Genomic DNA, 15,187 nt, shown 5'->3' with positions numbered 1-15,187 from the left:
CTGCACGGAGCCACAGCTCTGTCTCCAGGGCTCTGTCCCCCTGCACAGCGTAAAGAAAAGGAGAACCAGAACTTACACGTGTGGGCCAGAGCTCACCCCCGATCAGTTTCCCTTCTCTTTTTACATGACCTTAGCAGCCACAGAGGCAGAGGTTTTGAACTTGCCCGTGCTCCAGCGATGACCCGGGAAGCAGCCAGCCCCGTCCGGGGGCCTCCCTGCCAGCCCAGTCCTGTGTCACTGCCCCAGCTCCTCTGGCCGTTGGCTTGATTTTTCTCATGTCGCCTTCCCCCAGCCACCAAGCGCCTCTGAGGAGACACTGACATTTCCTTCTTTGTCCAGTTTGCGTAGGAATAGACAGCAAAAAATGCGCTTATTGAAAATGTTCTTCCCCTGGTGTTGATTTGGAAAATACCTTGCTTTAAGCCAGGAGGTAGTCCACCATGAAATGATTTAGGGACTTCACTTCAAAGGTCATCAGTGAGGGTTGTGAGGCAGCTTGGGTATGTTCGGTAGCAAATGAAATTCCATACACCAGTACTGGAGCGGTACGTGGACACGGAGAATATAGAATGTGCACACAGCCGTCAGATTCTCTCCTGAGGGCGCCAGGTCATAGCCCTGGAAACAGTGGTGTGCTGACAACAAAAATAACACCAGGGCAGGCCTTTGGCATAGGAGTTAAGATACCGCCCGGGAAGCCTGTATCCATTATCTGAGTGCCGGGATTGGAGTCCTGGCTCCACCCCGATTCCTCTTTGTCCATGTCTCCCTCTGTCTCTCTCTCTGTACCTTTCCAATAAATATAAATATAATTTAAAAAATAGCTATTCATAGCTTTCAGGTTTTTTAAAAGATCTGTTTTATTTATTTGAAAGATTTATAGAGAGAGGTAGAGCCAGAATGAGAGAAAGAAAGAGAGAAAGGTCTTCCATCTGCTGGTTCTCTCCCCAAATGGCTGCAACAGCCAGAGCTGAGCTGATCTGAAGCCAGGAGCCAGGAGCTTCTTCTGGGTCTCCCACGTGGGTGCAGGGGCCCAAGCACTTGGACCATCTTCTGCTGCTTTCCCAGGCCATAGCAGAGAGCTAGATTGGAAGTGGAACAGCCAGGACTTAAACCGGTGCCCATATGGGGCACTGCGCCACAGCGCTGGCCTCTAGCTTTCAGTTTTAAGATACCTGAAGAATTGCTTTTGATAAATAAAATTAAAGAAAAAGAAAATGAATTCTTCCTCCTACTGTTGTTTGTACTCCTATTTTTGGACTGTGACTTAGAGAATCAGTAGGACTAAAACAATCTGCTCTGTGGGCCAGGCTCAGTGGTATATCCTTTTTTTTTAGCTTAATGTGTACGGACTTCAGGTATTATATATATATATATATATATATATATATATATATATATTCAGAGGTATATCTTTTTTTACAAAGGCCTTTCTTGAGGCATAGTTTGTGGATTGTAAGCTATCTACTCTGAATTCAGTGACTTTGAAAGTGGATGTGCAGAGTTGTGTACCTGCTCCAAATCTCTCTGAGTGCCAGAAGTTGCCCTGTGCCCATTCACAGCCAGTCTCTCTTGCCTTCAGTCCCGGGCATCCGTGAATCTCCCTGCTGTCTGTAGATTTGCCTTCTATGGACATGTCATACAAAGAGAATTATTGAACAGATAGTATTTTATGTCTGGCTTTTTTTTTTTTTTTGCTTAGCATAATGTTTTTTATATTTATCACTGTTGCAGTGTACATTGTAGCTCATTCCTTTATATTGCTGAATATTTAACTGAGTTAATATATTACATTTTGTTAATTCACTTTCCAGTTGATGGACATTTGGCTATTTTGATTTTGTGGCCATTATAAATAATCCTGCTCAGATCATTTGTGTGCAAGTCACTGTTTGGACAAGTGCTGTCATTCTCTTGGGTAGACACCTAGAATTAAAATTGCTGGGACATATGTTGGGTGCACATTTAACTTTTTTTTTTTCTTGGAGTTAGAGGAGAGGTTTATTGTTGGGTGGAGGAAGCCTTATAGGTTGGGGGGAGAGGGTGAGAGTAAGAGAGAGAGAGGATGTGTTCTGGAATAGGTCCTGTTAAACCTTTGCCGGGGGAGGGCAGGGAAGTAGGAGCAGTGAATCTCATTAGGGTGGGGGTGGAGCTGACACTGGTGGTTGGGCCATGTGGCCACCTGGCTTTCAGCACTGGTCAGGGGGACCGCCTAGAGCCTAGCTTGGTTTCTGGAGTGTAGCTCGTGTTATAGATAAGACTGCGCCATTTTACTAACATCCCCCCCCCTTTTTTTTATATAGCAAAAGATGTATGGGATTACATCAGCCCCAAAAGTCCAGGAGGGGTGGAGGGGTGGAGGGATGATGATCCGTCTTTAGAGCTACTTCCTGCTGACGGGGACGACGACTGTTTAAGGAGCTGTAGCGCTGTTTTCTGTAGTAGTCGCACCATTTGGGCAGTGCGGGGGTCCCAGCTGTTTCCAGTCCTCTCCTGTACTTGATATTGTCTGATACGGATTATATCCGTTCTAGTGAGTGCATAGTGTTACCTCACTGTGCTTTTAGTGTTCATTTCCCTAATGACTTACGATGTTTAGTCTCATTTCACGTGCGTATTGGCTACTCATCCATCTCTGGTGAAATGTCTAATTTTTGCTTTTATTAAAAAAGATTTATTTATTTGAAAAACAGAACAGCAGAGAGAGGAAGAGAGAAAGAATGGGAGGTAGCTTGACAGATCTTCATTTGCTGGTTCACTTCCCGAATGGCCACAACAGGTCTGGGCCATGCTGAAGCCTGAGCCAGGAACTCCATCCCGATCTCCCATATGGGTGGCAGGAATCCAGCTTCCATGGGCCATCTGCTGCTGCCTTCCCAGGATTGTCAGCAGGAAGCTGGATGGGAAGCAGAGTATCTGGGACTTGAACGAATGCTCTGATATGGAGTGCTGGCCTTGCAAGTAGCAGTTTAACCCACTGTGCCACATCGCCCCTCCCAATTTTTTGCCTATTTTTAAATGGAGTTCATTGTCTTACAATTGTTTTGAGAGTTCTTTATATTTCCTAGATGCATGTCCTTTGTCACATATGATTTAGAAATATTTTTCTCCCATCATCAGCTTGCATTTTCATTTTCATTTTATTTTTTTTTTAATTTTTATTTTTTTGACAGGTAGAGTTAGACAGTGAGAGAGAGAGAGAACGGTCTTCCTTCCGTTGGTTCACCTCCCAAATGGCCACTACCGATCCGAAGCCAGGAGCCAGGTGCTTCTTCTTGGTCTCCCATGCGGGTGCAGAGCCCAAGCACTTGGGCCATCCTCCACTGCCTTCCTGGGCCACAGCAGAGAGCTGGACTGGAAGAGGAGCAACTGGGACAGAATCCGGCACCCCGACCGGGACTAGAACCCTGGGTGCTGGTGCCGCAGGCGGAGGATTAGCCTAGTGAGCCAGAGCGCCAGCCTTCATTTTCTTTTTCAAAAGTTTTTTTTTTTTTATTTGAGAAGCAGAGGAACAGAGAAAGAGAGAGAGAGAAACCAAGAGAAAGAGAGAAGGAGAGAGAACTCTCGCCTGCTGATTAACTCCCCCACAGTGCCCACAGTGAATGGGACCAGGCCACAGCTGGGGAGGGGCGCTCCATCCAGGTCTCCCCTGTGGGTGACAGGCCACAGCTGGGGAGGGGGAGCTCCATCCAGGTCTCCCCCATTGGTGACAGGGACCCAGCTTCTTGAACCGTCACCCGCTGCCTCCTGGAGTGTGCATTAGCCGGAAGCTGGAACTGCGGGCAGAGCTGGGACTCAAACCCAGGTCCTGCAGTCTGGTGCATGGGTGACTTCACCGTGAGGCCAAGCACCCTCTCCCCGCTTTCCATTTTCGTAGTGATGACTTTGGAAGAGCAAAAGGTTTTGATTGTGATGAAGCCCAGTTCTTCATTTGTTGCTTTGTGCTTAGCACCCAGATGTTCCTGTCTCTCTGGTTTATTCCTAGTTTAGATGTCCTGGCGTTCACTCTCACATTCTTCCTGGATCTGCGTTTATTTTTGTCTAAGGCCGGGGATGAAGGCCAGCCTCACTGATACTGTGTGCTGGGCACCTCGCTGGGATGGTGTGTTTCTGTCTCTGACTTTTCAGGCTTTGGGTAAGTAGTTACCAAATCTTGAGATGGAAAGTGAAATTAGACCTGCGTTGGCAATGTGCAACAGAGGGTCTGGAAAAAGAAAAAAAAGAAAAGAAAACAGCTACTCCACCAAGAACTGTTTTTATTTTTACAAAGTTAGTTGCTTATTGATAGCATCAAAAATAAATATCCCTTACATTGCTTTAAAGGTTTTTAAGAGTTTATTTACCTGTGTCATCTTATTTAGGCCTTGTTTTTTTAAACACTCTGTCTTTGAACATTTAAAAAAGTGTTGATTTTTCTTTATTTTCATCCTACTTGAAAGGTAGAGCATCAGAGAGGGGGTGGGGAGAGAGAATCTTCCATCTGCAACAGCCAGGGGTGGGCCAGGCCAAAGCCAGGAGCTGGGAATGTCATTCAAGTCTCCCATGTGTGTGGCTGGGGCCTGAGCACTTGAGCCATCCTCTGCTGCCTCCCAGGTGCATCGCAGGAAGCTGGATCAAAAGTAGAGTGGTGGGGGCCCAGAACCAGCACTCTGATGCGGGGTGCAGGCATCCCCAGCTGTGCTGGCTTAACTCACCGTGCCCCAGTGCTGACCCCTTATGTAGTTCCTTTTGCAGGTGGGGAATAGAAACCTCAAAATAGAATTAAAGAGCACGTAACAGGCGTGAGTATTTATATTGGAGACACAAGTATTTCTGAATCATTTTTTCCAGGGTTTACTGAGAATGTCCATCCTTCACTGTCAGCCAGGGCAGTGCACCTCAGCCATAGGCCGAGTCGTAGAATGGCAGGGGCCCGGGTGGGAAGGGAGTGAGTCCTTGCACCCCGCAGAGGACTCCCCAGCAGGCTCTCCTTGGCGGGGAACCCCCTGTCTGGCTCCCAGGCTCTTCCACCAGAAGAGAGCTTCTAACTCCCAAGCCCATGGGATTGCTTCTTAGATCATGTTAAGGTTAGAGAATTATTTTATACCTGGAGCCTAACAGCCCCCTGTATGACTTCACCCCGCTTTGTTTCACACGACAGTGTGTGCCATTCCTTGCTGGCAGCTCCCCAAGCCTGGCAGAGGACCCGGTGGGAGTTTGGGGCAGCAGTTAAGACACTGCTGCAGATCCTTGCGCCCCCTGTTGGCGTGCCTGGGTTTGAATCTCAGCTCTGCTTCTGATTCCAGCTTCCTGCTAATGCACACCCTGGCAGGCGGCAGGTGATGGCTCAAGTGCTTGGCTGAGTTTCGGGCTCCCAGCTGCAGCGTGGCCCAGACCTAGCTATTGCAGGCTTTTGGGGACTGGACCAGCAGATGGAAGGTTGAGCTCTGTCTCTGTCTCTTTTCCCCTGCTTGCTTTTCAAATAAAATTAAAATGAATAAATATATGTATTTTAACATAAGACTTCCTTAAGCCTTCACTTTCACAAATACCTCTTGATCTATCAGTGTTAGATATTTATTTTGGATTCCAGACCTACAGCCATTCTGGCCACTTCTTCCTAGGTATTCAATAGGTTTTCTGTGTCTTTTTAAAAAAAGATTTATTTGAAAGAGTTGATGGGGGGGGGGCAGGATAGGGAGATAGAGAGAGAAAGAGAGAGGTCTTCCATCTGCTGGTTTACTTCCCAAATGTCTGCAACAACTGGGACTGGGCCAGGCCAAAGCCAAGAGCTTCTTCTGGGTCTCCAACGTGGGTGCAGGGACCCAAGCACTTGGACCATCCTAGGTGCCTTAGCAGGGAGCTGAATCAAAAGAGGAGCAGCTGGGACTCAAACCGGCGCCCATATGAGATGCTGGCACTCTGGGCTGGGGTGTTCACCTGCTGTGCCACAGCACATCCCCGTCTATGTCTCTGGTGCCCAGATCACACCTGGCTGTCAGACATGGGCTGGATGGGAGAGAGTGATGGGGCTGTCGGTCCCTGGGATGTGGGTGAGGACTGGCTGGGAGGAGGCAGTCCCTTCATAGCTGTGGTGCCTCCTAGCACTGGCGGAGCTTGAGGTCCATGGAGACCCAGTTTCTATTTCCTCCTGTGGAGTTTGGCCAAGCCCAGGCTCCTCCACCTTACCTCTTCTTATATAATTGCTGTTGTGAACATACGGTTAGTATTGTTATCTACACTAATAACACAAATGGCTAGCAGCTTTTGAGAACTCACTGAGTCTGTCTTGTTGATTTACTCCAGGGCTTGCCTTTTGGACTCCCTTTGAGTCTTGTCTCTGTACTGTTCTCAGTTGTTCCCTCTGTCTGCTGAGAGAGACATTTGCGTATGTAGTTTCTGCCTATCTGGATTTTCTCTGCACCCAGATATACTTTGATTTGAGTGAGTACATACTGCTGGCAGGTGTTTAGGAGGGACCCAGCGGGAGGGATTGAGGCTACGTGGATTTCTGCATGTATGTCCATCAGCTCTCCCGTGCCCGCCTGGGCCTGGGCTAACGGGCTCATGATTGCACGTTTCTGCTTGTTGGGGGGCACTCTGGATCACAGCCGCGTGTGACTCACATGGTGATGATTGTGAAGTATTTAGGTGCATCTAGAAAAAAGTGACGAGAAGGATTTAAAACAAGCTAGGGAGGGGCGGTGCTATGGCACAGCGGGTTAAAGCCCCAGCCTACAGTGCCAGCATCACATATGGGCATTGGTTCAAGTCCCGGCTGCTCCACTTCCGATCCAGCTCTCTGCTGTGACCTGGGAAAGCAGTAGAAGATGGCCCAACTCCTTGGGTCCCTGCACCCACGTGGGAGACCCAGAAGAAGCTCCTGGCTTCAGACCAGCTCAGCTCTGGTCACTGCTGTCATCTGGAGAGAGAACCAGCAGATGGAAGACCTCTTTCTCTGGCTCTTCCTCTCTCTCTCTAACTCTTTCAAATAAATAAAATAAATCTTAAAAAAAAAAAAAAACAAGCTAGGGAAAGAAAAGGGGTAATTGATTGTTCTCATTTTAAATTCTGTCGTAACCAGCTCAGCCCTGAGAGTTCTTTCCCAGCCTGCTCCGTGCTCTGGTCTGCAGATTCCTTTCAGGTCTTTAGTGCTTCTTCCATATCTTGGACTGAGGGCACCTCGACTGCTGCTCCTCGCAAAGTGGATGCTCTTTTGAAAAATGCTGTGATTCATGTTTTCCTTCCTGGGCAAGCAACCTGTCCCAACTCAAAGAAGAACACATTCACAGTAGGAAAAAAATACTTGCAAGTCATCAGTCTGACAAAGAACTTGTTTCCAGATTATGCAAAGAACTGTTACAACTTAATAATAAAAATCAGCCCATGGAATAACGAGCAAAGGATCTGAATAGGCATTTCTCCTGAGAAAATGCGTAGATGGACATTAAGCACATGAAACTGTTGAACATCATTACTCACTAGGGAACTGGAAATTAAACCGTAATGAGCTATCACTTCACACGCACATAAATGGCTTAAAAAAACAGACAACAGCAAGTGCTGACGAGGTTGTGGAGCGCTGGAAGAAGCCTTGTGCACTGCTGATGGGAAAGTGCAGCGGTGCAGCCGCTGTGGAAAAGTTTAGCACTGCCTCAAGGTGCTATGTGCAGACTTACTCTGAGCCAGCATCTACTCCTATATTAGACCCATGAGAAGTGGAAACAAGTCTCCACAAATATATGCACAGAAAGGTGTTTGTTATTGTTGAGTTGTAAGAGTATATCAGGGGTTTTTTTAGACTTATTTATTTATTTGAAACTCATAAATAGAAAGGGGGAGAGAGGGGGAGGGGGAGAGGGAGGGAGAGGGCACTCTCTTCCATCTGCTGGTTCACTCCACAAATGGCTGCAATGCCCAGAGCTGGGCTGGGCTGAAGTCAGGAGCCAGTAGCTTCCTCTGTGTCTCCCATGTGGGTGCAAGAGCCCATGCACTTGGGCTATCTTCCACTGATTTCCCAGGCATGTTAGCAGGGAGCTGGATCAGAACAGGAGCAGCCCGGACTTGAACTGGTACCCATTTGGGATGCTGGCACTATAGGTGGAGGCTGAACCTTCTGTGCTCAGTGCTGGCCCCATAAGAGTGTTTTTTTTTTTTTTTAAACTAGTTTGGATATGAGTCCCCTATCAAATATATCATCTGCAAATGCTTCCTTTCATTTTGTGGATTGTCTTTTCACTTTTTTGATGTAAAACTTTAAAAATGTATTTATTTGAGAGACAGGCAATAAGAGAAAACATCCCACCACTGGTTCCCTCCCCAAATCCTCACAACAGCAGGGACTGGGCTGGGAGTGGGGAACTGAATCCTGATCTCCAGTGTGGGTGGCAGGAATCCAATTACTTCAGCCATCTCCCCTTCCTCCCCGGGTCTACATTAGCAGGAAGCTGGAGTCAGGAGCCAGGGCCAGGACTTGAACCCAGGTACTCTGATGTGGGATGCTGGCACCCTAGCCACTAGGCTAAATGCCCACTCTGAAAAATGCTTTCAATTTTGGTGATGTCCAATTAATGTAATTTTTTCTATTGTCCCTTGTGCTTGTGATTGTATTTTTTTTTTTTAAAAAGAATTTATTTATTTAGGAAGAGTTACAGAGATAGAGGCAGAGACAGAGAGTGAGGTCTTCCATCCACTATTTCACTCCTCAAATGGTCACTCCAGTTGGAGCCAAACTGATCTGAAGCCAGGAGCCAGGAGCTTCTTCTGGGTCTCCCATGTGGATGCAGGGGCCCAAGCATTTCAGCCATCCTCCGCTGCTTTCCCAGGTGCATTAGCAGGGAGCTGGATCAGAAGTGGAGCAGCCGGGTTTTGAACTGGTACCTATGTGTGATGCTGGCACCGCAGGAGGCATCTTTACCCACTTTGCCACAGCGTCAGCCCCTTTGGGTCTGTCTGTTTTTGCAGTGCTAAACTCACTAGCTCATTTTTTCTTCTGAGCTAGCCAATTGCTGTAGTATGCAGTGATGTGTAATAGAATAATTAATGTACTTTTGTATTGAAGAATAAGAAGTCCAGTAACTCTGATGTTCCTTGCTTATCTTTGCATCCGCACTCCCTGCTCTTAGTGTGATGTTATGTGTGGACAGAAGTAAACAAGTTCTGTAAAAAGGGCTGATGGAGGTCTGATTCAGGGCAGAATATGAGTGACCTGGGCCCAGGAGACACAGGCCCAGTGATTTGAGTGTCTTGGGAAGTGTTCTGCAGTGGTCCAGTTCTAGTTAGCAGTTACAGATTCCACAAAGGCAAGTTTCCATTTCTCCTCACCCAGTGAACAGACAGGGGCTTTGCCTCAGAAGGCCGACTGTAGGTGAGGTGCGGGGCAGGGGGGTGCGCTTTCTCTCAGGTTGGAAATTGCTTTCTTTAGAACATGATTGGTTACAAACATGGTCTCTGAAAGAGGCAGCTGGAAAGACTACTGATTAGTTATAAGAAGGACATTTCTCTGGGGCCGCCGCCTACAGTGCTGGCATCCCATATGGGCACCGGTTCAAGTCCTAACTGCTACACTTCTGATCCAGCTCTCTGCTATGGCCTGGAAAAGCAGTAGACGATGGCCCAAGTCCTTGGGCCCCTACACCCATGTGGGAGACCTTGAAGAAGCTCCTGGCTCCTGACCTCTGATCAGCACAGCTCCTGCCATTGTGGCCAACTGGGGAGTGAACCAGCAGATGGAAGACATCTCTCTCTCTCTCCCTCTCCCTCTCTCTCCCTCTCCTTTTTCTCTGTAACTCTGACTTTCAAATAAATAAATCTTAAAAAAGAAAAAGGACATTTCTCGAAGTAATGTCTCTATAGATACAGAACAAAGGATCGTAGAAGGTTGCTGCACTCGTCTGAGAGCCGCAGACCTTCTGTGCACATCCCCCAAGTCCAGCTGATCCAGAGGGTGACGTTAATGGTCTCTGCAGACCCTTGGACAAGTCTCAGCAGGTGTCTCTCTCGAATGTTCTTCAGGCTTTTTTAAGGGCAGTTTGTTCTCATAAGCATATGATAGGTGCTAAAAAATACTTGTTGAGTAAATCTAGAAAATGTGTTTCCTGGAATGTGTGTTTTTGTGAGGACCTAACACTGTCTCTTGCTTGTGCTCTGATGGTGGAGCTGAGTTCAGATCCTGGCTCCACTTAGTGCCCTTTCTTACACCCTTAACCTCCTTCAACCTCACCTTCAACCTCACCTGTAAGTGAAACAGTAATGTTTACCTTGGAGGATTGATGTAGTTTGCATAAAAATACCCTTTGCCCGCCTGGGAGCTCCACACAGTGTGGTCCCTGTTGATGTCAGTTAATGCTGTGTATCTCAGTTTCTCCCTGGATAAAACTAGAATGATTCCGTCTTTAGCTGTCTCAGCAGTGTACATAAAGACCAATCAGACAGTGGGCTCAGTTTTTTCCTACGTCATCTGGTAAGTGACATCGCTTTCACAATCTCTGGAGAGCTTTCCTCATTTCTTGTCCATCTTCCATTTCAACATTTCATGTTGAAAGAGCTTGGAGCATATAGGCCAGTAGGCACTAACCAGATATAGATATTTAAATTCAGTGAAGGGGGCCGGCGCCGCAGCTCACTAGGCTAATCCTCTTTGCTTAACTAGAAAGTCCTGGTTGGGGCGCCGGATTCTGTCCCGGTTGCTCCTCTTCCAGGCCAGCTCCCTGCTGTGGCCAGGGAGTGTAGTGGAGGATGGCCCATGTGCTTGGGCCCTGCACCCCATGGGAGACCAGCAGAAGCACCTGGCTTCTGGCTTCGGATCAGCGCGGTGCGCCAGCCTCAGCGCGCCGGCCACGGCGGCCATTGGAGGGTGAGCCAATGGCAAAAGGAAGACCTTTTTCTCTCTCTCTCTCTCTCTCACTGTCCATTCTGCCTGTCAAAAAAAAAAAAAAAAAAAAAATTCAGTGAAGGGGCCGGTGCTGTGGCGTAGCAGGTAAAGCCACCGCCTGTAGTGCCAGCTTTCCTTGGGGGCACCGGTTCTAGTCCCAGCTACTCCACTTCCAATCCAGCTCTCTGCTGTGGCCTGGGAAAGCAGTGGAAGATAGTCCCAGTAGGGGACCTTTTGTGCAATTATGGTGTGGTGAATATCACATGACCTGAATGGAAAGCAAGATCCTTCCCCAAATCCCTGCTTTTCTGTGAGGTCAAGTGCTAGGGAAAAAAAAAAAAAAAAAAAAGGAAACGTATGTCATAGCCAAGGAGGATGCTGGAAAAAAAAATTTCTGGTTATAAAACTAAGGAATGTTCTAGAGACCGCAGTCTTTAGAGGTGGACGAAGAAGGACCGCGTCTGTCCCCACTAGCCGTTCCTCTCTGCTTGTGACGCCACTGAAGTGGCAGCAGGGTGACACTTGAACTTGGTGACTTTGTACTTTTTTCTGTGCCTTAAGAAAGCAAAAACAGTTACATGTCTTTCTTTATGGTGCTCCACATCACCTTCTTTCTTTTTGTTATCGTCCTAATCTGAAATTGCTTCCCATGAGCCATCCCTGTGAATTTACTGGTGTGTTCCTGGGGTGTGGGACACATCTCCAGTGGCTCCTGAGGGTACGTTCTTTGTACGCCTCTTCCTAAATATATGTTGAATCAGCAGCCCTGCGGGGCCAGGTGACAGAGTGCCCAGCTGTTCCTACACCAGGAGGGGCTGGTTAATTTAGACTGAGTCGGGCTTTCCAAAACCTGGGTTCTGGCAGAGGCTCTAGGGAAAGGGGGTTCCGTGGCCAGGTTTCAAAGGGTGCATTGAGCACAATGAGCCTGGGAATGAGCACTGTGGCTTCCCTCCCCGGGGTTGGGGGGAGTGGGGAAGACACTGACCGTCTAGGACCAGGTGGCCCGCGGGACCCTGGTTGGGAATTGCTGCGCTGGGGAGAGAAGAACACCCCCCGGCAGCAGAATGTGACTGCAGCAACTTGGTGAAGACTTCTGCTTTTCAGTTTTCTCAGTTTTTGTTTCTCGGTGATTATTTTTAACCCAAGCGGCAGAAGCTCCTGGGCACTCGGATCTGACGAGATCCCAGTCAGATCCCAGTGCCCCAAACCCTGCAGGATTAGGCTCCGCATCTGGCCTCGGAGAAGGTAAAACCCTCGCCTTTTGCTTTGTACATTTAGGGTCTGCCAAATACAGGCTTCTCCCTCAAAGGGCACCCACATTCTGAAAAATAAACCATGCATGGGCAAGTCTTGCTTGTTGAGATTCCATTAATGGTCTTTCGAAAGCATCTGAAGCTCCGAGGGGCAGCTGTCATTGTCAAGGGGACAGATTATGTATGCGTCTTGCTTCTGTTGGTGCTTTTCCAGGCAGATGCAGTAAATGAACTTGTACTTAACTGGATCTAATCGGGTGTTAGCCAGGACACTGCCTGGTAATGGCAGCAGCATTTCTTGGTGCCAGGCACTGTTCAGAGTCCATGTGCTACCTCACTTGATTCTCAGAAGGACACAGTGAGCCAACTGTTATTTTTACTTCCTCTTCGTAAATGAGAAAATACAATCGGCGTTCTGTAATAGTCGAGGGCTGGAATCAGTTATTGCATCTGTGTTCAGACAGTGGGTAACAAGGCAGGTTCTATGTGATTTCTTTAATTTTGCGATGGTGCTGACTTTCAGACAAACAGGTGATTGCCTTTTCAACGGATTTGGTCTCCTCAAGCTGCCATAGGTTTTGAAACTTCTAATTTAGAATTTTTAGATGTCAGTAGATGCTATGAAGATGATATTTATTAATATATGTGTGCATTCAGTAACCGTTTTGGAGACCAGCTTCTGTTTTCGATGCTAGGGACTGCGAAGGTGACTGAGCCATGGTGTCCTGTCCTCGCTGGCATGCCGGGATGGGGAAGAGCTAGAACCTTCCCAGCAGTTACCAGGTCTTAAGCCATCGTGGGCAAAGTGGTTTCTTGCTTCTTATTTTAAAAAGTCAAAGGGAAGAAGTCTGTGGGCTGCAGTGAGACTGGAAGCCAGGCAGAAGCCACTCCCCCAGATGACTTTTGAGCTGTCCCCTAGGCCTGGTTGATGTCACCCAAAGCGCTCAGCTGTGGGCCATTGCCCTCCTGCGGCTCCTGAATGCGGACTGCTCCTTTGCTCGCTGTTGGGAGGAGGGCTTATCAGGGAGAGAGATCAGAGATCAGGCACTGTGTGAGAGTGCAGGTCCCTCTCAGGAGCTGTGTAGATGCCCAGGTCAGATGCAGCGGAGGGAAACAGGAGGGCAGACAGAGTTCTCTTGGGATGCAGTGTGTTTGGTCATGATGGGCCTCCTTTGACACTGAGGTTTAGTTTAATTTTTTTATTTATTTATTTATTTATTTATTTATTTTTTTTTTGACAGGCAGAGTGGACAGTGAGAGAGAGAGACAGAGAGAAAGGTCTTCCTTTGCCGTTGGTTCACCCTCCAATGGCCGCCGCTGCAGCCGGCGCACCGCGCTGATCCTGGCAGGAGCCAGGAGCCAGGTGCTTTTCCTGGTCTCCCATGGGGTGCAGGGCCCAAGCACCTGGGCCATCCTCCACTGCACTCCCTGGCCATAGCAGAGAGCTGGCCTGGAAGAGGGGCAACCGGGACAGAATCCGGCGCCCCAACCGGGACTAGAACCCGGTGTGCCGGCGCCGCAAGGTGGAGGATTAGCCTATTGAGCCACGGCGCCGGCTCTAGTTTAATTTTTTTTAAAGTTTTATTTATTTGAGAGGTAGAGAGAGAGAGAGAGGTCTTCCACCCACTGGTTCACTCCCCAAATGGCCACAACGGCCAGATCTGGGCCGATCCAAAGCCAGGAGACAGGAACTTCTTCTGGGTACAAGGGGCACAAGGACTTGGGCCATCTTCCACTGCTTTCCCAGGCCATAGCAGAGAGCTGGATCGGAAGAGAAGCAGCCGGGACTTAAACCGGCGCCCGTATGGGATGCTCCCGCCACAATGGCAGCTTTACCCGCTACACCACAGCACCAGCCCTGGGGTTGTTTCTGATGTGTGGTGAGCAGCTGACCAGTGGCCTGCAGGCCTGTGCTTGGCCCTGGACAGGAAGCTCCTGCTGCCTTGGGTGAATCATTTTTAAAGGAGAACAAACAGGAAAGGCGTGGAAGACAGTCTATCTGGGAGATTTTAAATGGTGGGCAAGGCTCTAAGGCCTTGGAGAAGTTGCATCTAGCAGGCAGCCCAGGCCCTTCCTGTACCCTGCGGGTGCTCTGCCTGCTCTCCCCATAAAGTCAGCGTTGCTGCTTGGTTCGCTCTCAGGATTTCATTTCCATTGGTCTGATATTCCAACTACTGATATGCTCTAGATAAACTAATGAGGTTAAAGGAACGTTGAAAGGTTTGGGGTTTTTGAAAATACGAATGAGTGCTTCGTATGTGCCAGGTGGTGTACTCCGCGGTTCACAGCCCTGTGAAGTGTGCACTGCTGTCCCCGTTAAACAGATGAGGAAGCTGATGCCTGGAGTCATTGGCTGGATGACCTGAGCAGACTCCGAAAGGCGGTAGTTGGGCTTTTGCCTTGGGCAAGGATTTAGTTAAATCGCCCTGGGAAGATGGAGATCTTTTCCAAATCTCATGGTAGGAGCACAGCTTGAGTTAAGCAGAGAGACATAGCTATCCTCTCTCTCGTGTTGTAGCTTAAGTGGTTATTTGTCTCTGGATGTGACCAAAAGACTAGGCCATTTCTGACTCACACTCAGATCTGCGTGAGAAGCAACGTAGGGGCCGAAGGAGTGTGTAAAGTAGAAGAGAGAGACAGAGAGGAGACAGAAACCAGGAACCCACAGTCAGAACAGGTTTATTCAGAGACGAACTGAGAGGGGTCGCTGCCTGGCAGTGGGCAGAGCTCTCCTGCGGGCTGGGGCTTATCTAGCATGAGACTGGGGAGGGCTTGCACCAAGACTGGGCTCCTGGTAGTTGGGAGGGTGAGGGAGGGATTGGGCTAAGGTGGAGCTGTTGAGATGGTGATGTGGCTTAGCAGGGCTCTGGCTAATGGTCAGGACAAGGTCCAGCTGTTTGAGGAAGAATGCAGGGGGTTTGGGTCTGCTGTCAGTCACCTAGGCGAGGGACTGAAACAGATCTAAGGCTTTTGTCCTTGCTCCAACAGAATGAACTTGCGTGATTTTTGCTACTCTTTCAGGAAACTCAACATGAATAAAATGTGGCTCAGGGGTATAGTGCCAGGCAGAGGGTGCCAGAGT

General features: G+C 48.5%; 1 protein-coding gene and 1 long non-coding RNA gene across 3 annotated transcripts in view; both read left to right on the top strand.

Annotated features, from left to right (window-relative positions):
- Positions 1–15,187, top strand: part of TMCC3 (transmembrane and coiled-coil domain family 3) — a 296,265-nt gene that overhangs the window by 38,233 nt on the left and 242,845 nt on the right. The window lies entirely within an intron of this gene.
- LOC149123578 (uncharacterized) overlaps positions 11,982–15,187 on the top strand; it is a 53,742-nt gene continuing 50,536 nt past the window's right edge. Inside the window, exon 1 of the long non-coding RNA XR_016216933.1 lies at positions 11,982–12,097. This is a non-coding gene — a long non-coding RNA (uncharacterized LOC149123578). The remainder of the gene's footprint in view (positions 12,098–15,187) is intronic.

The sequence above is a fragment of the Oryctolagus cuniculus genome, chromosome 11 (genome assembly GCF_051225735.1).
Source record: "Oryctolagus cuniculus isolate XC-2025 breed Fujian yellow rabbit chromosome 11, ASM5122573v1, whole genome shotgun sequence".
Lineage (NCBI taxonomy): Eukaryota > Metazoa > Chordata > Mammalia > Lagomorpha > Leporidae > Oryctolagus > Oryctolagus cuniculus.
The sequence above is the reverse complement of the archived record's forward strand: the minus strand, read 5'-3'. Positions and strand labels throughout refer to the sequence as shown.